The following is a 26,529-nucleotide window of genomic DNA, read 5'->3' as shown; positions in this document are numbered from 1 at the left end:
TAGGTAGGGGCTGTGATATATCTTTTATTAAACTTGTATTAGTCTGTAGAAACTGAAGTTGAAGCAGAGCCAACGCTCTTCTCCTTAGTGAAGTAAGAAGTGAAAGGAATTTAGTGAAGGGAATGAGAATGGTGTCAGGTACTTTGTTGATCCCTTTCCTGATTCTGGATGTGTTCTTTTATTTGTTTGGGTGGGGTTTGAGAAGTACATACGGCTTTTTGGTGGGTCAGTTGGCCATTTAGATAAAATTGGGTGATGGTTGTAAGATATTATCCCTGATAGTACAGCACAGTTCCACTCATCTTCCCCTGAACTCTGCAAACAGTTACATTCCATTACTATGGAATGATATTTCTGATAATGGCATTTTCACTTTTTTTGCTCTGTCCACTTAAAATCTTGAGAAGTAATCATAGTTAAGAAAACTCTGCCTACCTCTTACCAAACCCCTCTAAAACAAAGTTGATCAAGGGTTTGGCATTGAATTATTGGCATTGTCCATTCATTGAGTGACTAATGTGCAGATGTTTGCTTTTTCAAGTGTATTTAAACATTTCCTACTTTGCCATGTTTTTTTTTTTAAAGATTTTATTTATTTATTCATGAGATACAGAGAGAGAGAGAGAGAGAGAGAGAGGCAGAACATAGAGGGAGAAGCAGGCTCCATGCAGAGAGCCTGAGTGGGACTCCATCCCCAGACTCTGGGATCACGCACCCTGAGCCAAAGGCAGACCCTCAACCACTGAGCCACCCAGGCATCCCTGCCATGATTTTTTTTTAAAAAAATTTTTAAATGACTAAGTATTAGCTGTCCTTGTCTCTTCCTCTCCACCGACCCCTTCCCTCTTATCTGTAGGCAAGCATAGATCTCTACTTATCTATAAAAACCTGTTCTTGACCCTGCTACTTTATTTTGTTTTACTCTGGTGTGCCTATAAAAATATTCCCCCTGCCTTCATTTCCTTCACTTTCTACCACAGTCCCAACCCAACCCCATTCCAGCTAACTGAAACAGTTTTCTCAAAGATCATCAGGAGTTCCATTTTGCCAGCTTTAATGATCTTTTCTAAATCTTTATTTAACACTTAATCCTTTTTCCCAGTTGTATGCTAATGGCATTGAAATGGATGCCTGTAAGAATTGGTGTTCTATCCTATTTCTCTGGACTTTCTTACTGTCTTACAATTCAAACTGTTTAAAACATATTTCATCAATATAACTTCAGATGGTACTGCCTTCTAGTGATTTAGTCAATGACATTCTCATCATCCTAATCACTCAGACTTGAAACCATCCTTAACTTCTCTTTTCCATTTCCCTATCCTAATTCACATCAGCTGATACCGTGTTATTCCCAAGGGCTACACAAATACATGACTAATCCTTATGTGTCTGATACAGATAGTAAAGTCAATCTGAGAAGTGTCTTCATTACTTCCCTTTGGTTAAAAACTTATTATTGTTCTCTGTCATTTTAGAAACATACAGTGAAAAAAACTAAGAGCTGTTGGAAATTTTATATTTATTGGAAACTTTTTTTCCAGTATCTTACATAACTGGAAAAATGACACATGTCACTCTAGATTGTTTCCTTGATCTGTACAGAAAGCCATGTTTTCTTTTTTTGTATTTTCCCCACTTAGATATGAGTAAATTGAGACATAGTGACCAAAGACATCCACTAGAAAAACATCAGAAAGCACACAAAAATTCTAAAAGAAGCACTTTGTCCATATATAATGTAATTCTATGAAAGTTAAAGGGAATTAGTCTGAGAAGAAATAAATATCCATTCTTTCTCACTTTTGATGCACTCATTCTTGTCATGCTTTGAACTCTAACATAATTCTGACCACAGCTTCAGGCTTTAATAACTGTAAATCAAAGTGAAAAAGAAAGCATTTTTGCTGAATCATGAAGAATTTCATGAATTCTTGCTTTGGGGAGGAGTCTTAGTTACAAAGTACAAGATTAGTTGTGATGAGAAAGTTCTTTAAAACTTCAAGAAAACACTTAAGCAAATGTATTACTGAGTTCCTTCTATACCAGGCAGTCAGCTAAGTGCTAGGATATTTTTTCAGCTTCTATCAGCTATTTTGCTTTGATGTCTCCACCTCTTTGCTATTGTAATCAAGCCTTCCGGATGATGACATCTGCTTCTACCTGTGCATTATACTATGTATCTAACTTTGTCAAGTGCCAAGAGAACCCAGGCCCAGGATAGGAGTACTACTGAAGAAGAAACAAAAATGTGAAACTCACTAAAATATCCATACTGGAAGGAGAACTGGATTTGGTCATTTTTGGCTGTAGGAAGGAGGTAAAAAAGAGGATGGGAGAGATCCTTAAAAAGGCATAAAATGATCAGAGAATGAGAACACATATAATTGTTGAGGAACAAAGAATAACAGAAATTTAGAAAGAAAAAGCACTTGGCAAAATATCCTTCAGTATACTAAAGATTTTTCTTTTTTCTTTTCTTTCTTTCTTTTCTTTCTTTTTTTTTTTTTTACTAAAGATTTTTCAGTGTGTGTACATTTAATATAATGAGGTTGTTTAGAAAACCGGCTCTGGGCTCATCTTTACTTAGAGTGAATCTTAGGTTTGAAAGCTGGCTTCTCTATGATTAATCCTTGCCTCTTTGGTACTCAGTCCCCACCCGACACACAAACGCAGAGTCTCTGAGAATTATCTCTTTTATCACTTGAAATTCAGCTCGCATTTACTTACTCAGACTTTTGGAAGTTACCACTCAGACAGATGCAAATTCAGTATTATGCCTGCCAAAATGTGCAGAAAAGAGACTTTCTTTTACACCTTCCATCTTTTGAGCTTTTGGTCCTGCTCTTTCAATCCTTGCTAAATAGTAAATGGGGAGATTGTTGTTCAGATGAACACGAGTGCATTTGCATTACTGAGCTTGCTGTTTCTAGTTCTAAAGAGATTCTTTACAATTTCCTTATCAGCAAAGGAATCGCCTTGATTTCCTTTGATGATGTTTCCCGGCTGATATTCTAGAACTAACTAGCAGTTCATACTCTCGTGAAATAGCTCTTGCTGGGTAATCCTGCTTAAATTGTACATATTAGGTTTTAATTTACAAGGTTAAGAGGATGGATAGAGAAGAAAGTAAAAAATACCCACTGCCCCCAAACAGAGCTCTATCAAATCAGCTTGACTCCCTCAACAGAGACTTGCAGAAAGAATACATTTATATCATAACTGTTTTTAGCCCTAGTTGCCAGCCATGAAGAATAAACACTTAAGACTAGTAATTCAACCTGAACACAGATTGTGTTAATAATAGTTCACAAAATTGTGAGAAACCCTGAATACCTTAGACTTATAAAAAGCATCTCAAAACACATTTGTGCCTTTTTTGATATGCTATTAAGAGCTATTTTTTTTCATGGGTACCATATTCTGATCTCAAGATAGCTGTGAAGGTCATATGAGTCTAAGTGTTTGTATTAAGTTGAGAGAAGTTTACCTATGGGAAGTAGAAAACCAGTGCTGAAATAAATGAATATTCTTCAAAGGTTTTGGAAGATTTTAATATTTTATATATTTGAGGAACTCTATTTTTTTCTTTTTAAAGCATAATTATCCTTTTAATTTATTCTTACATTTCTAACTACTTAGTCTTTTTCTTTTTTTTTTTTTTAAGATTTTATTTATTTATGAGAGACACACAGAGAGAGGCAGAGACACAAGGAGAGGGAGAACCAGTCTCTTTGCAGGGAGCCTGATGCCAGGCTGCATCCCAGGACCCCAAGATCAGGACCTGAGCCAAAGGCAGATGCTCAACCACTGAGCCACCCAGGTGCCCCTAACTACTTGGTCTTTAAAACAAAAGCTAGGGCCAGTGTAACTGAAGTATTTAAAAGTTGTCATATGGGTTAATGACCTACTGAGAAATGGCAAGGTTTTAAAACAAGAGAAAACCATTTTTGACTAGTAAAATTATCCAAATTAAACTACCAAAATTAATGCTCCCTTTCTAACTTTAACACTTCCATAAATACTGATTAAAATGAAATTTTTTAGAGCATTGGAAAGTAGAAAAAAATGGAGCTTTTAAATGTACTTTTCCTTTTTTATTTAATTAAGTTTAAATAGTTGATTAGTTGAATAATTCTGATTAAAGGGCTTGCCTTGAAAAAAATAATCCAGTTTTGTAAAAATGGGCTTGCGTTTATGGGGACATGGAGTGGGTGAAGGGAAATTAATAGGCACAGCTGTATGGAAAACTGACATCCCCTTTGTAGCTTTCAGCTGCCTAGCATGGTCTTCTCCTTTCCAGTGAATAGAAATATACATTTTTAAATCATAAAAATATAATGACAGAAGAGCATTGTTTTTACAACTTTATTTTGTGCCTTATAATTCAAAGGTTAGTCCATGGACCAGCTATAAGGGCCTGGAGCTTGTTAGAAATACAGATTCTTTGGCCTCAATCCTACTGATACTCAGAATCTGCATTTTAACAAGATACTCAGATGGTGGATGTCCATCAAAGTTTGAGAAATACTGATCCAAGACTTGCAGTTTGAGACTAAAAATCTTAGGAATAGTAGCTAAATTTCCCTTTTATTTTTAGTGACCTCTGTAAGCATGTAAAAGTAGCATTAATTGAGTCATTTCAGACTAATATGTCTTTCCCAATTAATATCTTACTGTGAAAAAGAAATTGTGAGAGTACTTTGGAATTTGAGAGGCTTGTAAGGATGGATTGAAATATGGAGTTATTCCCAGTTTCTGAGAAATAGTTTGGGTTAAAATAAAAACTACCTTATATTTGGGCATATACCCTGGCATTACCAACTGTGTTATCCACATTCCCAAATATTATTATATTTTTGTTATACTTTAAACAGTATGCTATATCTGAATAAACACTAGTTCTTTTGGATTTTCAGTAGGATTTAACAGATCACTTTTTACCATGTGATTGATTCCAGTATAAAAATATAATTTGAAGGTCACCTGGGTTCCTATATGGAACTCAGTCGGTTAAGCCACTGACTCTTAATTTCAGCTCAGGTCATAATCATGGAGTCGTTAGATCGAGCCCCACATGTGGGACTCTGCTCAGTGAGGAGAGATTGTCTCTCTCTCCCTCTGTCCCTTCCCCATTCTCTCTCTCTCTCTCTCTCTCAATAAAAAAATCTTTAAAAAAAAAAAGGATATACTTTGGGTATCTCCTTTTATTCTTCTAACAAACATTTGTTGAGTGTCTATTATGTGTAAGAAAGTATGAGAGAATGTAGCAGTGAACCGAACAGACAGCAAAGAAACAATAACAATGTAAACAAAATAATTTCAGATAAGTTTAAGTGCTATGATGTAAAGAAAACAGAATGATGATAATCACTGAGAGGTAGAAAAAGCACTTTAATAAGGGTGCTTTGGGAGAGGGCCCTCTGAAGTGGCCACATCTGAGCAGAGATCTTAAAGCCATACCCCTGCCTGGCCTTCCTGATTCCCATCCTGCTCTACTTTTTTCTTCCAAAGCACTCATCATTTTTTTTTAAGATTTTATTTATTTATTCATGAGAGAGAGAGGCAGAGAAAAGGGAGAAGCAGGCTCCCCTCAGAGCAGGGAGTCCAATATGGAACTCAATCTCAGGACCCTGAGGCAGACACTTAACTGACTGAGCCACCCAGGTGCCCTCATCATTCTTTAATACATAATTTACTTTATTATGTTTATGGTTAATTATCTGTTTCTCTCCACTAACATTTAAGCTCCACAAGTTAGGAAGCTTTGTTTTGTTTCTCGAAGTACTTAGACTGGCACATGGTCAGGCATTAAATAAATATTGTTTAGTGGATTATGAATTAAATTGAAAGTGCTGCTCAAGTCAGCCTATCTAAATCACATATTTAAAAATGACACTGTGCTCCAAAAGAGCACAGGAAGAGAAGAATCACTTTTATGTGGAGGAAAAGATCAAGGATCCTACTTTCTAGTTGAGAAAACAAGTATGTTCACAGTAAACTGTTCTTTTAATATCAGCTGTAGATGATATATATTATAATAAGGTTACAAATAAAGTACCATGGTAATTTTGAATTTTAGCTGTCAGAGGTAAGGAAGAGGTGTGGAATTTAACTAGGTCGGATTAGCAGTAGGATTTTTTGACTTGTAAAGAAACAAGATATTCCACTCTAAGTAAAAGGTGCAAGCAGTGAAAAGTATGTAGCACATTTAAGGAATAACTAGATAGCTGGTAAACCTGGATTGGAACCATATCTTAGCAGCCTTGAGTATCTTTCTGTGGAGTTTGGATGTCTTCATCAAAGATATTTGAATAGCCGAGTGATACTATTAGAGCTCACTGTCTCAGGAAAATGACATTTCAGACCAGGTATGGGAGAGGTTGAAAGCAAGAAAACTTAGGAGACAATTGAATTTACTATAGTAAATAGTGTCATTCTTTGCTTATGTGACTCATCTCTTCTTCTTCATATAAAATAGCTAAAGGATAAAACTTGACTGTGTAACATTCTTCTGCATATTAAGTCCGGTTCCTGTTACACTTTACCCCTTCAAAGTTAAGGACTTTGGAATACCCCAAGTCTTAAGGACTTAAGGACTTTGAGAATACCCCAAGTCAGTTGTTGTAGGAATGTTTACTTTTAAAAAGCAATTTAATATTGGATTTCAGTGTTTGCTTGAAGAGATAGTCGTACTTTTTTGAAGGCAGTCCTATAGGAGAGAACTGCTGAAGCAGGATAAGGCAACTCTCAACAGGAGCAAACTGCTCTAACATGTATTCTGCCAACATGTATGGGTGCTTGCCCTACCTGCCAGTGGCAAAGCAAAATTAAAAGTGACTAAGAACACTGAGCTACCCTTTCAACATGGGAAATTAGGCAAGAGTTTCAAGTTTTAAATGCTTTTAGCATATAAGTGCATCTCTGAAAGTCCCAGGACAGAATTACCTTAGAAGATTTTAGATACTCGGGCTTCTTTTGCCTTTAAAAGGCACATTACTTTTTACTGAACAGAAATTCTCAGGGATGACTTTAACTTTTTTAAAAGCACAAAGTGAAAAGAAAGTTTTAGATGGAAGGATCTTAATCTTCTGGTTTGGCCTTAGGTAAAGCAAATCACAATAATTAAGCAGTTAACATTCAGGAATATTTTAGACTAGATGGAATCCTTTTTATTTATCAAGGCATTAATTTCTGAAATCTCTGATACAGTGATTTAACCGAAAACTGCTGTAGTGTTAACAAGAGTAGCCTTGAGATTAAACAGGCTAGCTTTGAATCCCAGCTCTACCACAGAGGAGGTCTGTGAAGTTTGACCTCAGATTTTTATCTGTGAAATGAGATAAATAATAGTAACTCTTTTGTAGTGTTGTATTAAAGCTTAAATGAGGTAATGTACAGTGCCTGGCATATACTGAGCATTGAATAAATGTTACTATGTTGATGATGCTGTTGATTACATTAAACTACGCCCTACTAACAAAAGTAACTCCTCTTTCGGATCCCTGGGTGGCTCAGCGGTGTAACACCTGCCTTCAGCCCAGGGCGTGATCCTGGAGTCCCGAGATCAAGTCCCACATTGGGCTCCCTACATGGAGCCTGCTTCTCTCTCTCTGCCTTTCTCTCTCTCTCTCTCTCCTGTCTTTCATGAATAAATAAATAAAATCTTTAAAAAAAAAAAAAGTAACTCCTTTCTACCTTTAGTGCCTGTGGTAGTCTAAAATAAATGACTTCTTTCTATTAGTTCTAAAATTAATTCATTTATCAAAGGTAACAATGAAGGAATATTAAAAAATCCTAATAAAATACTGAATGATGTCCTATAAACCAATATAACTGATATTTTGGACTTGGTGACTAAAAGCAGGCCTAAGTAATGGATTCTAAACTACTTGGGTAAGAATATCATGTATTATAACTGTGCATAAGGAAAAAATATTACATAGCAGGATTGAGTTTTTGTTTAATGTTAGTTTAACTTTTTTAAAATGAATACATATAGACTTGAACTCCAAAGGTTTTTCTAGATGTTAAAATAGGATAATATCAACTGCCAGTTTTTTAAGATAACCACTAAAACAGATCGGTTCTTAATAATTCTGATATTAATATTTGGGTACCATGTGGTTCAATAAAATACCAAATTTCCATAATAAAGATCAGGTTCATTTTAGGTAAAGCAAGCTGTAGATATATTAATTTAAAAGACACATTAAGGGGTGATGGTTACTTGCTTAACAAAAATGTTTGCTCTAGTAGTCCTTAAAATCAAAATGTTTTAATATATTTGATATATGAATTACTATAATTCAAGAGCATATTTTGGCCACATTTAGTAGGACAGCCAGCATGTTAGATACTGGTGATATAAATGTGATCCAGGCCCTCTAACAGTTTATGGTTCTGATCAGAGACATTTACCTAAGATAATCTAAATCTTGTGTCTATATGATGTATATGAGAAATGTTGCAACATTCTTCTCTGGGGAAAAAAACCCACCCCAACTTAGGGGAGAATCAGGAAAGTTTCCCTGAAGTGATAGTATCTGAACAGATTCTTGGATGAATTCTAATTATCTAGAAAAAAGGAAAAGAAACAGAATGCCAACAGGTACTTCTTGATATTCCAAGGTAGTGGTTTGAAGTCTCCAGGGCATCCAGGGTGAGGCCCTGGCATTACTAAGGACAAGGTTCAAGAACAGACAAGGAACAGATCACAGAGGGTTTTGTTTGCCATCTACCTACGGACAGCTTGAATTTTATATCCTGTACGTGATGGGATTCAAGGCTTTTAAAACATGGAGAAATGGCATTGTCATATTGTCCTTTCAGGTTGATGATGCCTGGCAAGTAGTTTAGGAGATGAATTCCATTCACAAACAGCTTTAAAGAGTTTTTAAGATCAGGTGGTATATAGAGAACTGATAGAGTTCATTCAGTTTCCAAATTTCAAGTAAATCACTCAATCATGAAGAAATTGTTTTAAATACCTAAACAAGAAAGTACTTGTAATCACTTCTATCTTGTAGAAATTACACATTTGACATTCATATTCAGAGGCAGTATTGTTGAAAGATCAAATAAATGTGAAGAGTCTTTGGAAACAGATTTTAGGTCAGGATTTTATACTTAATCAAGCATATGTATTCTGCATTTGTGTTTTTATGTTATTATTATTATTATTATTATTAAATCATCATAAACTTTTTCTTGTAATTCAGAGTATTTCCCCTCAGTTCTTTGAAGTATCAAGATATATATTTTTTAAAGAAATGTTTTTATCTTTTCCCTCTGCTTTTAGGCAGCTTTAAAAAAAAAAGATTTTACTTATTTATTTGAGAGAGAGAGAATGCACGTGCACAAGCAGGGGGAGCAGCAGAGAGAGGGAGAAGCAGGATCCCCCCTGAACAGGGAGCCAGATGTGCTGCGAGCTCCATCCAGGACCCTGGGATCATGACTCAAGCCAAAGGCAGATGCTTAATGGACTGAGCCACTCCCAAGGTGCCCCAAGATACATTTTTGAAAGGAAAAGGATTATCAAAGGATCAGTTTGTCTAGCTACCTGAGAAAGAATATATTTTCACTCTTAATTTAGTAACTATTCAAATATTGCCCAAATCTTAGTCCAGAAATTCCCTGAGGAGGCTCAGGCTGCTATAACAAAATACCACAGACTGAGTAGCTTAAACAATAGAAATTAATTTTCTCTCAGTTCTGGGAAGTCTAAGATCAAGGTGCCAACAGATTAAGTTTCTGGTGAAATCTCTCTTCCTGATTGCAGAATGACCACCTTCTGGAGTTGTATTCAAATGGCCTTTTCTCTTTGTCAGTGTAAGAGAGGAAGAGAAAGTGGAGGGAGTGAGAGACAGAGAAAGAGAGGAATGGAGAGAGGGAGAGGAGGAGGAGGAGGGGGAAAAAAGAGAGACAGAGAAATGAGATCAAAATCTTTCTTGTTTCTTTAAAAGCCACCAGTCCTGTCGAATTAGGGTCTCACCCTTCTAACTTCATCTAACCTTAATTACCTCCCAAAAGCCCTATCTCCATATACAGTCATTTTAGAGGTTGGAATTTCAAAATATGAATTTGGGGGTGGGAGAAAGATACAATTTAGTTGATAGCAGAGGCTAAATAGACCTTTTCCAAAAAAGTAAATATAAATATATACAATTTAATTTTGGAGTTTTGGGGTCCCTAAATCTGATTGTGCTAATGAAAACTTTTATTTTCAGGGCAATGAAGTGGAGATAGGAGAAAAATAGTTCCAAACAAACACAAAAAGAACTTGCTAATAGCTGTGACATTTTAGAGAAATTGCATGCTAGATAATCCTTCATTAGTTGTAAGAAGGTTTATTTTCAAAGCTCTTATTTCTACATGTTCTATTATCTCCAGTGTCTGGCATTGTAATCCTGTAGCAGGGAGTCAAAAGTTATAAATACAGGACTCTCACTGTGCCTTCATGTATTTGGTGATCAGTGGCAGGTAAAATTTGCAGAGACTAAAGGTGTTTACATCTTGGGTTTTTCTTTTGTTTGACTTGGGAACAATTAAAGATTGCTGGGAATTTTGGTTATAGAGAACTCAGGGCATTTGTGTGTATGTGAATCTGAATACAAGATTTTAAATCGAGCAACTTGCCAAAAATCATAGAATTTTAGGGTTGGAATAGAACTTAGAAATTGTCTCAGCCCCAAGACCAGGAAACTGAGGTTTAGAGAAATTAAATAACTTGATCAATGCCACAAAGCCATTTAGGGACCAATATGGGACTAGGATCTATGATTTCTGTCTTCCAGTTCAGAGTCCTTCCACTGCACCATAATGGTGTTCCCCATTATGATTGGCAAGTATTCTTTGATCATGAATTCAATCTAGACTATAGTACTAAGTCATTAATATTAAACTACTTAAAAGAGAGCCTCCTTGAGCCCATCTTCAATACATTCTAAATCTGAAATTCTGATTACAAGATGAATGTAAAAAACATTTTAAAATATATTAATAATGAAAAGATCAGTTGGTTCACTTTATTGCTATACTGCACATATTTTCTTTTTTAAAAAATACATTTTTTCCATAATTGATATGAAGTAAAAATTTAGATTCATATAAAAATCTAAATTTTATTTCTTATAGTATTCTTTTGACTATTCATCTCAATTTGTTAGACTTAGGGAAGTAATTTTGAACCTTTTGATTGAATGGAGTAAAATGAAGAGAATGCCTAATTATAGAAATATAATATTAGTTTAGCATTTGTGTAGCATTCACTAAGAATTCAACTACAAGATATTTCCCCAAGATTTTATTCTCAGCCTTCTCTTTTCTCTCTATTCTTTACCTGAATTACTATAGTTCCTTCTTGAATTTCTTATCTACCTTATACAAATAATTCCACATCTGAATGTCTAGCTGCCATTTCCCCTGAATTCCAACTTCATTTCTTACTACTTGCTGTATATCTCTCCCTGGATGCCTATCTAGCGCTTAAAAGTCAATTTGGCAAGAAAGCACTCATCATTCTTCTACCATTGAACTTGTTCCTTCTACTAAATTCCCTATTTTTGTTCACAGAACAATGATCTCTTTTGTCACTTGTTCTTACAGCTTCAGAGCTAACTTTGACTCCCATGTCTTTTCCAGGCTATTCAGCGTCAGTTGCTGACTTTAAGCTGTGTTATTGTGTTATTCTTGCATCCAGAGTCATGGTATCTGCCTCCTGATTTCAGTTTTATTGCCAACGTTCTAGGATATGACTATTATTCTTTCTAGTTCCGTAGCCTTAACCTGACCTCCCTGATCTAGTCTCCTTTAATTCCAATTCAGTCTTTTAAAAATATTTTTTTACTTACTTTTTTCACTGGAGAAAATATAGAAAATACATAAAGATAAAAAGAAAACAAAATGCCTATGTTCCCAATACTCAAAGATAACCACTATTAACATTTTGGCCTATAGTCTATCAGTTTTTTCCTATAGTATTTTTAAACAAAATCTTCCCAATTCAGCCTGTATATTACTGCCAGAGAATTAGAGTATTATTCTTGAAGCCTGATTCTAATTTAAAATATTTTTTCATCATTTTCAAAAAAAGCTTAAAATTATTTGCGTGATATTCAAGATCCTTGAAAATCTAGACCCAATAGACTCTTCTATGTCTTTTTCCAAAGGATTCTTGTCCCTAATCTGCAGAACGAAGTTACTTGCCATTTCTTAAAATGCTGCAACCTCCCATCATATGCTCAGAGCATTTCCTAAAAATTCTACCTGTTCTCTGCAGAGCAATCTAAATGTCATCTCTTCCATGAACCCATCAATCACCTGCCCATCCCCATCCCCTATTCTTTATAGAGTTGGAAGTTCTCTTTCCCTAATTTGGACTTCCATAGTACTTACAACATTCGCTGGTTCTAAGTAATTAGTTTCTGTGTTACATATTTTTCTTAACACTTAGCACAATGTCTTAAGCATAATGGATATCTAGTAAATGTTGAATGAATAAGTGAATGAATGAATAGTTGAGCACTACTTCAAGGTCACTTTACCTCTTACTAAACTCATGAAAATAAGATTTTATAGATACAGAAGAAGCTTAAACAAATAAAACTTAGGTTAGAAGGAATTGATTAAAGAGACAGAATTAGATAGTGGAATGCTACAAATCCAAGTTTATCACTTAGCTTCTGGGTTGTGATATGGCTTTTGATCATTAATGAGTAGATACTTATAGTATGGGTTGCCCACTGCTTAATTATCCTGTTTTGAATAGAAGGGAAGCCATGTTACTCCTTCTGCTATGGATATGGAAGAAGAACAGGTAGATATTTCTATCTCAGTTGCCTGGCAGCTGACATGTGGACATGTGACCTTGGTAAATCAGATGTTCCCACCCAGGGCTATGAATCTTGATAGCTCAGGGCACAACAGAGACAGGTTTTGGCAGTTGTGAAGGGGTTAAGAGTTCAGTAGAACAAAAGCAAGTAGCAGTGGCAGCTCAGACATTTACTGTAGAATGATCTTGAATGTGCATTCGCCCTTTTAGGGCTCATTTTCTGAGCTTTCTGGTTCATTCTGTGAGATAGCGTATTCTAATGTGTGTTTTCGAAAACCAACAAACAATTCAATTCTGACACTATGTGTCTGGAGCTCATGTCAGACCCCATAGGTTAAGGGCTCTGTCCCACAGAACTACCCCCCAGACCCCCCACTTAAGATGCCTGCCAAGTCCAGGTTGTTACCTTTGCTTCAGACTGACCAGCTACATATTGGAGGTTCTCATAACACTGTCTTCGGGTTCAGTTAATTTGCTAGAGTAGCTCACAGAACTCATAGAAACATTTACTCGTTTACCAATTTATTGTAAAGAATATTATAAAAGATACAGATGAAGAGGTACAATGGGTGAGGTCTGGAAGAGTCCCCTGCGCAGGAACTTCTGTCCCTGTGGAAATGGAATATGTCACTCCCTTAGATGCAGATGCATTCACCAACCTAGAAGCCCTCCAGACGCCATCCTTTTAGGCTTTTATGGAGGCTTCATTATATAAGCATGATTGATTAAATCACATGCCATTGGTGATTGAATTCTTTATCTCCAGCCTCCCTCTCCTCCCAGAGGTCAGGAGGTATGGCTGAACATTTCCACCCTCTAATCAGGGTTGGTTCCCCTAGTAATCAGCCCTCCATCTATAGGGGCTTTCCAAAAGTCACCTCATTAACAGAAACTCTGGAGTAAAAAAAAAAAAAAAAAAAGAAACTCTGGAGTAATTGAAAAAGGACTTCTTATGAATAGCAAGACTCTCTACGTTATTGCTCTTATCACTTAGGAAATTCTAAGGTTCTTAGAGTTTCTCTACCAGATGAAGACCAAATATATATTTCTTATTCCAAATCACAAATTCACACCTATAAAAAAAGTCTGGCCTTGGTTAGCCAGAGTTGGTGTCTATCACTTGCAACCAAGGACATCATAACAACTGTTATCTTTGGTATATGCAATGGAGCAACATCATACATGGATTTCACCTATTTCCCAAAACAAAAGGTGAAATTCTACAGAAATGAGACCACCAAAGCCAAAAGGTATAGGAGTGAGAGCTATTCAGTGGAACCACAGTGGAAAATGCTAAGTTATTCTCTACAATTTTTAAAATAACAGTGTATGCTATATGAATGTGATCAAGGAAGAATTACATTCACATCTAGCAAATCTTCCTGAATCTACTAACATGCGTGGCATGTTATTTAATCCTCACAATATTCTATTAATTTCTATTAATAGAACTTATAGAAGCTTGACAGGAAACAGAATGAATTAAACTCTATAAACAGGCAGGAACTCTTTAGAATTCCTCACTAATATCCACTTATACTGGTTATCTTGAAGAGAGAATGGTTTGAATGCCCAAATTTCTGTAGATGAAGAAAGGTGTTAGAAAACATTGTTTTGTTTTTAGTAATTCTAATATATTAACGTTGGCAACAAACCACACAAGTATAACAATATCTGAGACTTTGTCACCAGTCACCAATAGATATTTTACAATATAGTTATAGAAATCTCAAAATATTATTTATGTTCATTGCTCTTTGAAATTATTGTAGTTATTAGACTCCCTACTAGCTCTCATTACTAAATGAATAAAGCAGCATATATATTACTATATCACAAATTTTAAAAAATATTTTGGGGATCCCTGGGTGGCTCAGTGGTTTAGCACCTGCCTTTGGCCCAGGGCGTGATCCTGGAGACCCAGGATCGAGTCCCATGTCAGGCTCCCTGCATGGAGCCTGCTTCTGCCTCTGCCTGTGTCTCTGCTTCTCTCTCTCTCTGTATCTCTCATGAATAAATAAATAAAATCTTCAAAAAAAATAAAATAAAATAAAAAATATTTTGGTAACTTTATTTCAGCATAACTGCTTTCCTTTGTAATTCCAAATGGTTAATTTTTTTCTGTTAAAACATTATCGAAGAAGGACGTGGACTTCACTAGGCTGCCAAAGAGATCAATGTCCTGGAAAAGGTTAAGAATTATTTTTATACTGAAATTAATATAACACCATATGTTAACTATACCGGAATTAAATTAAAAATCAAACATTTAGAAAAAATTGAAAACGTTTTTTAAGAATTACTTTTATAGTTTTCTTTTTCTCCATTAGACTAGCTCAATGGCTTCAACACTTAACTATGCATGAGAATTAATTTAAAGGATTTCACAAACAGAGCCATGTATAGTTGACCCTCGAACAACATAGGGTTTGAACTGCATGGATCTATTTATATGCATGTTTTTTTCAATAAATGTAGCAGAATATGATAAATGTCTTTTCTCCTTATGATTTTCCTAATATTTTCTTTTAACTTTATTGTAAGAATACAGTATATAGTACATATACATACAAAATTGACTGTTTTGTTATCAGTAAAGCTTCCACTCAACAGTAGACTATCAGTAGAAGTTTTGGGGGAGTCAAATCTATATGCAGATTTTTTACTACACTGGGTGTCAGTGCCTCTAACTCCTGTGTTGTTCAAGAGTCAACTGTATACTGGATTCCCAAAGATAATCTGCACTGTATGAAGTTTTGGCCTTAAGTGTCGACCTTTGTACCTAACCACCTTGGGTAATATATGATTACAGTCTAAAGTGTTTTCAAGTAGATCCACAGACTCCCGGAAATTTAAATACATGAAAATAGCTCTAAAAGTTCTCTGTGAGATTTTTTACATGTCATATCTATTTTGATGATTATCTCCTTAAAAAATGCATAGTGAGTCATGTGGATAACCACTTTATTACCATACTTCTGTGATTTGCTATTATTTCAGGGCAGGAGTTTGTGTTTGCCGTAGCCCCAGTGCCAAGTGGTACTACTCTGTCTCAGAGTAATAAGACAAGTATAGAAGTGATATTAATGCACAGATGTTGGGTTCTTGCCTTGTGAAGACCAGATGATGTCAAGTCAGGCTGTATAAATGAATTTTCTCCAGCAGTACAGTTAGAGAAAAGTGGTGGGAGAATTAAGCCATCACATGGTGAGTAAACATAGGGCCATGTTTGTTTTGGGGTTACTATATCAACATAATAATACATCTATTATATTAAATCAGTGTTGTTAACTTGGATTTGAGGAGGTTTGTAAATTTGTTATATGTTGTATAAAAGCTTAAATAAGAAATTTATCATAGTTTTATAAATAGGTAGTTTTAGTAGTTCAGGCCACAGACTTTTGAGTCCTCTCTTCTTTACTCCCCTCTTTCTTACTCAGTAAAAGCAGCAAAGCCCATTGTCTGTTCCTTCTCAGTCATTCCAGAATTAATCCATTTCTCACTAGCTCCACCACTACCTTCACCTTGGTATTGACTACCATCATTTCTTGCCTGGACTTTTGTAACAGCTCTTTACAGGTCTCCCTGTTTTTGGTTTTTAAGATTTGTCTATTTATTTTAGAGAGAGTGAGAGTGAAAGAACATGCCAGAACACACAGGGGGAGAGGCAGAGAATCTTAAGCAGAATCAGTGCTCAGTGTGAGCCTGAGCCTGAGCCTGAGGCAGGCTCAGTCTTACAACCCTGAGCTTACAACTTGAGCCAAAACCAAGAGTCAGGCACTTAACCAACTGCACCACCCAGGCACCCCAGGTCTCTTTGTTTTTAACTGTGTTCCCATATAAACTGCACACAGTTGTCAGAGTGGTCCTTCATTTATTTTTTTTTTTTGAGTGGTCCTTTAAAATATATGTCACCGCTCTCCTAAAATGCTTCATTGGCTTCCCATCTCACCATAAAATCCAAGGTCTTAATCATGTTATGAATACCTTATCTCTTCCCCTGCCACACTCCCCATTGCTCACTCTGTTTTAGCCATACTGGCCTGAATTTTCTTTTTTTTTTTTTTTTTTTTTTTTTTTAATTTTTATTTATTTATGATAGTCACAGAGCGAGAAAGAGAGGCAGAGACACAGGCAGAGAGAAGCAGGCTCCATGCACCGGGAGCCCGACGTGGGAATCGATCCCGGGTCTCCAGGATCGCGCCCTAGGCCAAAGGCAGGCGCCAAACCGCTGCGCCACCCAGGGATCCCGGCCTGAATTTTCTTGAAATACATCAGGCAATCTTGCTAGGCTCTCTGCCTGGATTGCTCTTCCTGGCTAGGTATCTTTAGAACTTCTACTTTACTTCCTTTAGCCTTTAAGCCTCTGTCAGTTTTTATCAGAGAGATCTATCCTGACCACTAACTTTGTTTTATTTTATTTTTCTTTATAATATTTATTAGTACTTGACATGTCCATATTCACATGTTTCTCTCCACTAAAATATAAGCTCTATGAGAAGAGGGAAGAACCTAAAGCCTTGTTCAGTACTGGACATATGTTAGGCCCTTAATAAATATTTGCTGAATGAATGAATAAGTAAATAAAGTGAATAACTAAAAATAAGAAAATTTTGGGATCTGTGAGAATTTTTCATGAGGGATTTGAATATTAATCAAGTTTAAGAAACTGAAAGAGTAAATTATCATTATGTATTACAGTTATTTAAAGTTTTCATACCATACACATGGCTAAGTGCAAAGTGAAGACTTCAAAGCCTGGTCAAATCTTTTAGAATAGTTTAGGATTTATGTAGACATGCCAGCACCATTTTTGTACTGGTTTTGACTTACATTAACTATCACTTTTTCCCCAACTTGATTCATCATAGATTTTAAGTTGCTAGCTTCATATCAAGATATCAGAACAAAAATTTCAGTGTTAAATTTATGAAATCCAAAGGAGCTTCTCCTTTCCCATCTTTCTCTCAATCTAAATGTATTTTTTTATGGAGGGGGAAAATGATATTCATTAATAAAACAATATATTTACTTTTTAGCACACATAAAGGTTTTTTTTAAGATTTTATTTATTTTGAGAGAGAGTATGCACATGAGTTGGGGGGAGAGGTAGAGGCAGAGAGAGAGGGAGAGAGAGAGAATCTCAAGCAGACTCCACACTGAGCGGGAAGCCTGACATGGGGCTCAGTCTCACGACACTGAGATCATGACCTGAGCAGAAATCAGGAGCCAAATGATTAACCTTGAGCCACCCAGGCAGGTGCTCCACACATAAAGTCTTAAAGGGTGACTCATAAGAGTCCTCTTCAAAATATTTAACATCAGTTGACCCAGAAGTAGACTAACAGTTATCATTGTTATGATAATCAATAAACCCCAGCCACTTCTGCATTATTTGCTGAGTAGAAATCAGATGACTTTAAGGTCCCTTTCCAGTTATCAAGTGCTATGACATATCATCACAGTGGGCTACATGATCATAATGGCGTAAAAAGCAACTAGCATCTAGTTTTATTTTCAAAGTGAAAGTACCATGAAAATGGTTTACTTCAGAATAACGATTACATATTAGTGGCAGAGAGTAGCAGCAACAGTTTTCTTTCTTTAAAAACAATTCTCTTCAAGTCTGTGTGGGTAGTTTATTATAGGAGGGAGAATAGCGGGACTAGTTTTGACTTTGAAAAAGTCCTATCACCTGTTTGTACTTCATTTTTCATTGCTGTAAAATGAAGATTTTACCTGCTTCTACCCTCTGGGAGCAAGATAGTGAATAAAATAATAGGAATTTACAAGCTAATTTAGAGTAAGGTTTAAGTTTCAGAGCCCCTTGTTTGTACCAGCCCCTTCTGAGGCCCTAACGCTTATTTTTGTGTGGGAATTAAAAAAAAAATTATCTTAAATAGATACCCGAATTTTTTTATACTTCAGCCTACATAACTGAATCTACACTACTTACTCAAGTGTTATGAAATATTTTGGAGCAAAAAAAAAAAAAGAAAAAAGAAAAATATTTTGGAGCAATAATAACACAGAAGGCCGATTTTATGTTTAATTAAACTTTTCTTGACCACCCTCTCCAATCTATAGCAAAATAAAAAACTTTTAACTGTTTTGAAGTCTGACTTAGACAGCTTGATTCAGAAGGAGGTTTTCTGGAGTGGGGATCAGAAGACCTAGATTTTAATTTGAGGTAACTCCACTACATAGGTGTGATTTGACACTTAAGTTTCCTGAGATTCAGTTTAAAAAAAAAAGAGTTGAAATGTCTGATCTCTCAAATCTTTCCAATATGAAACATTCATTCTTACTTCCTAATGCTGAAGTGTTGTGGGTTTTTCAAACTAGTTGGCTTCAGGTTTATTATTGAAGTAGTTGTGACTACAACATTGAAAGTCGACTAAGATCTTCCATGAATCATCTTTCTTGAAAGTTTCTGGGAAAAGGGAAATAATGAAAATTATTTATATTTTACTCTGTATCAAGTAGTCTTCCTTATATTAAATTAGGATATCTGTGAAAAATAATGTACTTGATTATCATTGTTGAAAGATTTCCATTTCTTAGAATAAAGAGTGAAGAAAATTATTCCAGTTACACTTCTCTGATGAAATCCACTACTCTAAGCTGGCTGGGTTGTTCAGTTGGCCCAAGGGCCTAAGACCAGAAATACTGCATTCTTGGCAGAGTTCTCAGTTCTCACTATAAATGCAGTATCTGAGGTTGCAGAGGTCAAGGAAGAGGGAAAAAATAATTCCATGCATGTCATTTCATCTTCAGTTAATTCTTAAAATGCACTCAATCCTCTTAAAGGAAAAATGTCCTTGTTCATATTTTGAGGAAAGGATGAATTTATAGATCACTTTGAGAGTAAGATTGGAATAGAAACAGGAAAGAGATTTCAGCAGATTTTTATAGAGTACCTGCTATGTAAAGATGTCACAGGGCCCAGCAATTCAACTCTTAGGTATATAATCAAGAGAAATGAAAATATATGTCCACACAAAAAAATTGTGCACAAGCAATTATAACAGCATTATTCATAGTAGCCGAAAGGTCGAAACAGCCCCAAATGTTCATCAGCTTATAAGTGGATATACAACATGTGATATATTTATATAAGGAAATATTATTCAGCAATAAAAGAAATTAAATACTGATTCATGCTACCACATGGACAAATCTTCAAAACAGCATGCCAAATGAAAGAAGCCAGTCACAAAAGACCATTCAAAGGAAATGTCCAGAACAGGGATATCTATAAAGACAGAAAGTAGACCAGAGATTGCTTAGGAATCAAGGGGTGGTAGGGTAAGAGCTAAAGAGTATAGGGTATCTTTTTTTGTGGTGATTAAAATATTCTAGAATTGACCATGATGATGATTGCAAGTACCAGTGAATATGCTAAAAACCATTGAACTGTACCCTTTAAATAAATAGGTGAGTTGTATGGTATGTGAATTAGATCCCTCCCAAAAAAATGGCTTTTTAGAAAAGATGTCATGGGAAACAATGATTAACCAAAACATAGGTTTAGAAATGTATCCTCCTCTAAAGAAGCCCTTGTCATCCAGTTAAAGTATTAATATATATGTATTTAAACTAAAGGGAGAAAATGGCAGGTCTCTTACCAGAGGTTATGTTCACCTGGACTGTGAGAGTGGTTGGGATTTGGATATTCTAGTCAGAGGGAACAGCATAAACAAAGACAAAGCTATGAAAATGTAGCTTCATTTTTTTTCCTGATTATAGAGTTGAAGAGTTTTAGTTAAAGTAGTGGTTTAAGGCCAGTTTTGAATGTTAATTAGGTAAAGTTATGCTTTATACCATAGACCATAGGGAGACACTGAAGGATTTTGAGCAGAGATGTGATATTATCTGACCTTTGCTTCAGGAAGATGATTATGATAATAGTGTTTTCAAGATGAATTCCAGAAAAGATAGACTAGAGTTTGACCAAGTAGAAGCAGAGGAAAGAGATAACAGAACTGGAAAGCAAAGATACAGATACAAAGAAATACTTAAAACAGAATTGTGAATTAACAGAGACAAGGGCAAGGGAAAGGTTAAAGTTAACTTAAGGTATATATGAGAGGAAAAACCAAAAAGATATCTGAAAATATAGGTCTGGGGCTTGAAAAGGAGGTCCGCACCATGTAATGCCATAATATTACTGGAAACCGTTGAATGGACAAAAATTAGGATAGCAGCTCACAGTCCCAGAGCTTCTGGCAAATACTTGGAGGAACTTTCATTTAGAGATCAGAGAGAAGAGAAATTGTAGAAGGAACAATTTGGAAAAACAAGAAAGAATAGTTTTATGGAACTCAAGAGACCTTTATAAAGAAAGAAGGGAGCTTGTAGAATGAAAGAAAGCTGAGAACATCCCTTAGGTGTAATGGGCAAACTTCACAGTATAGCTTTCAGTATCAATGGCATGTGCAGTCTTCCAACAGAGAAAAAGAAAGATAAAACCAAGAAAGTGTAATTCCTAGAAGTTGTAGGCTTTATTTTAGAATATTTAAAGAGCTATGCAACTGAAGATAGAGAATACATGTTAAGAAAATTATGTAAGAATGAGGAAGTATTTAGAGAAAGAAAAATACTGAGCGTATGTGTCCATAGCATGTCCAAATGAAGTGAATAGTTCATCCTGCATTTGAAATTAGGAAATGAGAATGTTAGTAAATGCCTTATTTTAAGTTGCTTTCTTAGAAATCTTCCAACTAGTGTTCCTCTAATAACCTAAGGAATATTTTATTGAAGCTATAGTCAGATTAGATTAGCAGGATAGATATGCAGACATGGCAATTATCAATTGGTTTGATGGTTAGTTAAAATGTGGTACAGAATTCAGTTTTTAGCTGCCACTTAATCTAACATTCCACAGCCAGAGAATCAGAGTGAATAATAAAAATAATGAGAAAGATTAGTTTATAAGTATAAACTTGAGAGGAGTTTGGGATATTCCTCATTCCTCAACAGGAAAAATGTGAAAGTGGAAGTCATTATCTTTTTTCTAGTTTTCCCCCCCTCTATAAGGCCTTCATCTCCAAAGCCAGTCAGATTACTTAAAAAGTATTTCAATATGCATATTATATGTTTTAAATTGTTATATTCTTTGACTGAATAACTCTAGTTCTAGAAATCCATTCCAAAGAAAACCCTAAAACGTAAATAATGTACACAAAGATCTTCAAAACACAGTAATGTTTAATAGTTCAACAAAGAGTTGAATATAGCCTTGGTTTCTAATTGTGGAGAAGGAGCTGTTGAAGGAACCCCCAAGATATACGTTGGGAGATACACACTGAGCAGTCATTAAAAATGAGCTTAGTAAATAGTGATAACATGGCAAAAATGTTTGTAATCTAGAATTAGATAAAAGAGGTAGATTGTGGAATTATATGTACAAATGATCTCAACTGTATATAACAAAATAAGTATGAACATGAAGAAATAAATATGAGCATAGAGAAAAGTATGCCAAATTGTTGATGGATTTTGTCCTCGGTAGGATTATAGATTTTTCTTCATAACAATATTTAGTTCCCAGATTTTCTATATTGGGCATATACTTCTTTAATAGATAATAAAGAATAAACATTATGCCCCAAATGAAGAAGACTAGTTACAGGGGAGCCTATGAACAGGGAGATAGATGAACCGATGTAAATCATCATGCTGATTGGAAAAGCAATTCAGAATATAAGCTTTACTGACAATCAGCAGCATCACTACATGCTATCAGATTAGTCCTGTCTACTGGTAGACTCTATTGAGTTTCCCTGGACCCAAACAAACCAAAGGAAGTCTTAATGTAGATTCTGAAATATAAGGACACTTTCAGTTTCCTGATATTTCCTGTGAAAATGTAGCCCAAGTCGTTGATATGAAAATCTTATATTTTGCATTTGTCATTCACAAACATATGAAGATAAAAGTTTTAAGTTTGTAATATTACATGTGTAAATTTGTAAAGCTACCATATGATCAATTATTGCTTCTTTAATTTTGGTATTATAATTATGTTTTATTCTTCTTTTTCCATAGGTACACCATAAATACAAAAGACTAAAGTTTTAAAAGAGGACAAAGAGTTTGCTGCTAAGATGAATCTGAGCAATACAGTGTATTTTGTGCCATTCACAAAAAGGTATTGTCCATAGATTAATGACATAGCTTTCTCCTATAAAGTGGAAAGATATAGTATCTTCTAGTTTTTCAATAATTAATTTTTACTGTATTTGTAAGAAAAAATAGGAAGTAAAATATTAATAAAATCAGGATAAAATATTCTTTTATAAAAATATTTTAGTTTTAAATTCTTTCCTTACAGATTTTCATTATTCTCAGTCATAGCTTACAATTTAGAGAAATACTTGGTTAAAAGAAATGAGCTTACCTCAGGTTTTTTGTTTTGTTTTGTTTTGTTTTTTAAAGATTTCATTTATTTGAGAGAGAGAGAATAAGCAGGAGTGGCAGGGATGGAGTAGAGGGAGAGGGAGAAGCAGACTCCCTCCTGAGCAGGGAGCTCAACACCAGGCTTGATTCCAAGGGCCTGGGATCATAACCTGAGCCAAAGGCAGATGCTTAACTCACTGAGCCACCCAGGTGCTCCTTACCTAAAGTTTCTTGCCTCCTATTATCAAATTATTTTCTGGAAATATATATTGGCTTTTTTGTTGTAGTGCTTTATAATTAGACTTTGAAGTAACAAAATTTTTCACATCACTTTTCCTCTGATTATAGAAGTAATAGACTTTGCAGAAAATATAGAAAATATATATAAGCAAAAAAGAAAGAAATATAAAATTACCTGAAATCACAACACCTATTTCAGATAAAACAAGCCTGTAAAGAAATCCAAAGTTGGAGATGAAAGAAGCCATTATTTCCCATCTTCATGGTCTCATCCTTCTTTATGCTCTTTTTACTTATATCCTAACTTTTTTGCTAAAACAAAACAAAAAAGACATTGCCTTATATAAATTCCTAGAAGAATATTACCTGGTCAAAAAATGTATCCATTTGGGCAGCCCGGGTGGCTCAGCGGTTTAGCACTGCTTTTGGCCCAGGGTCTGATCCTGGAGACCCTGGATCAAGTCCCACGTCAGGCTCCCTGCGTGGAGCCTGCTTCTCCTCCCACCCCCCACCCCGCCGTCGCTCATGAATAAATAAGTAAAATCTTTTAAAAAATGTATCCATTCTGTTCTTCCAATAATATATAAAAATGACTGTTTCCTTATGCCCTCACCAAAAACAGTATCTTTTCTCTATACTTAGTCAGTTTGGTAGGTGAAATGAGGTGTCTTATTATTTTAGTTTTTTACTTCTTTGATTGCCAGTGAAACTGTGTATGTTTCATATCATTAATAGCCACTGCTATTTCTTTTTAAAATTTCTTATATATGACCTTTGTGTAGGTATATGTATATGTAGGGGTTCACCTGTCTGACATGTTTCTATTGAAGTATAATACAGTATTAGTTTCATGGGTATGATATAATGATTCAACAATTCTATATATCACTCAGTGTTTTTCAAGATAACTGTACTCTCAAACCCCTCCCATTATCTACTTCACCCCTGCACCCACCCACCTCCCCTATCACAACAACTACTGGTTTGTTCTTTGTATTTAAGAATTTTTTTGTCTCTTTTTTTCTTTATTTGTTCATTTTTCCTAAATTCTACATATGAGCAAAATCATATGGTATTTTTTGTCTTTCTCTGACTTACTTCATTTAGCATTATACCCCTTAGGTCCGTCCATCCATGTTGTTGGGAATGGCAAGATCTCATTCTTTTTTATGGCTGAGTTAACATTCCATCATGTGTCTGTGCATGGGCATGGGTTTGTATACCACATCTCCTCTATTCATTCGTCCATGAATGGACCCTTCAGTTGCTTTCCTATCTTGGCTATCGTAAATAACATTACAATAAACATAAAAGTGCCTATATCTTTTCAAATTAGTGTTTTCATTTTCCCTGGGTAATGGAGAATATACTGAATAATGGAATTGCTGGCATATATGGTAATTCTATTTTTAGTTTCTTGAGGAACCTCTGTACTGTTTTCCACAGTGGCTGCACCAATTTGCTTTCTTACCAACAGTGCATGAGTGTTCCTTTCTATCTGCATCCTCACCAATACTTATTATTTCTCATGTTTCTTATTTTAGCCATTCTGACAGGTGTAAGGTGATATCTTCTTGTGTTTTTGATTTGTGTTTCTCTGATGATGAATGATATTGAGCATCTTTTCATATATCTGTTGGCCATCTACATGTCTTCTTTGGAAAAATGTTGATTCAGGTTCTCTGCTCATTTTTAATCAGATTGGGCTTTAGGGGTGTTGAATCCTGTAAGTTCTTTATATATTTTGGATATTATCCCCTTATCAGATGTATCATTCCCAAATATCTTCTCCCATCCAATAGGCTGCCTTGTTGTTTTGTTGTTGGTTTCCTTCTCTATGCAAAGCTTTTTATTTTGGTATAGTCCCAATAGTTTAATTTTGCTTTTGTTTTTCTTATCTGTGGAGACATATTTAGAAAAATGTTTTTATGGCCAATGTCAAAGGAAGTATTGCATGTGTTTCCTTCTTAGGAGTTTTATGGTTTGGGGTCTTAAATTTAGGCCTTTAATCCATTTTGAGTTTATTTCTATGTATGATATAAGAAAGTGATCCAGTTTCATTCTTTTGCATGTAGCTGTCCAGTTTTCCCAGCACCATTTGTTAAAGAGACTGTCTTTTCCCCATTGCATATTCTTGCCTCTTTTGTTGTAGGTTAGTTGGCCCTATAAGCATGGGTTTATTCCTGGGTTCTCTATCATGTTTTTTGATCTATGTGTCTCTTTTCATGCCAGTACTATTCTGTTTTGCTTACTAAAGCTTTGTCGTGTATCTGGAAATCTGAGATTTTGATACCTCCAGATTTGTTCTTTCTCAAGATTGCTTTGGCTACTCAGGGTTTTTTTGGTTCCCCAGAAATTTTAGTATTCTTAGTTCTGGTTCTGTAAAAAATGTTGGTATTTTGATAGGGATTGCATTAAATCTGTAGATTGCTTTGGGTAGTATGGACTTTTAACAATATTGATTCTTTCAACCCATGAGCATGGAATGTCTTTCCATTTTTTTTTGTGTCATCTTCAGTATGTTTCATCAGTCTTTTATAGTCACCTGTCTGATATTAAGAATAACTTTTAACCAGCACATATTTTGCAACATTCCTACTTTATTTGCCTTTCAGTTTTGTTTATTGCATTGTTTTAAAACAACCTTCTTGGCTTATAACTAACATACAATAACCTGAACATATTGAATGAATATGTTATGCCATCATATATATCTGTGAAGATAGTAAATATATCCAACACTCCCAAAAGCTCCTTTTTAATCCCTCCATCCCACCTCTTCTCACTCAGCCAATTCCTAGGCAACCACTGATGTGCTTTCTGTTACTTTGGATTAGTTTGCATTTTCTAAAATTTTATAGAAATGCAATCATAAAGTACATACTTTTTTTGGTGGGGGTCTATCTTCTTTTCACTCAACATAATTATTTTAAGATTCATCCATGTTGTAGCATGTGTCAATAGTTCATTTTATTGCTAAGATGCATTCCATTGTCTGCATGTATGACAGATTGTTTATCTCTTCCTTTGTTTTTGTTTTTTTTTTTTAAAGATTT

General features: G+C 35.1%; 1 protein-coding gene across 3 annotated transcripts in view; it reads left to right on the top strand.

Moving 5' to 3' along the window:
- Positions 1-26,529, top strand: part of TAOK3 (TAO kinase 3) — a 179,221-nt gene that overhangs the window by 58,386 nt on the left and 94,306 nt on the right. For all 3 annotated transcript variants that reach the window (XM_077875837.1, XM_077875838.1, XM_077875839.1), the window contains exon 2: positions 22,883-22,985. The gene's annotated coding sequence lies outside the window, so the exon portion shown is untranslated. The remainder of the gene's footprint in view (positions 1-22,882; positions 22,986-26,529) is intronic.

This window comes from Canis aureus, chromosome 27 (genome assembly GCF_053574225.1).
Source record: "Canis aureus isolate CA01 chromosome 27, VMU_Caureus_v.1.0, whole genome shotgun sequence".
NCBI classification, from domain to species: domain Eukaryota; kingdom Metazoa; phylum Chordata; class Mammalia; order Carnivora; family Canidae; genus Canis; species Canis aureus.
Note: the sequence above shows the minus strand (reverse complement) of the source record. Positions and strands in the feature narration are given on the sequence as shown.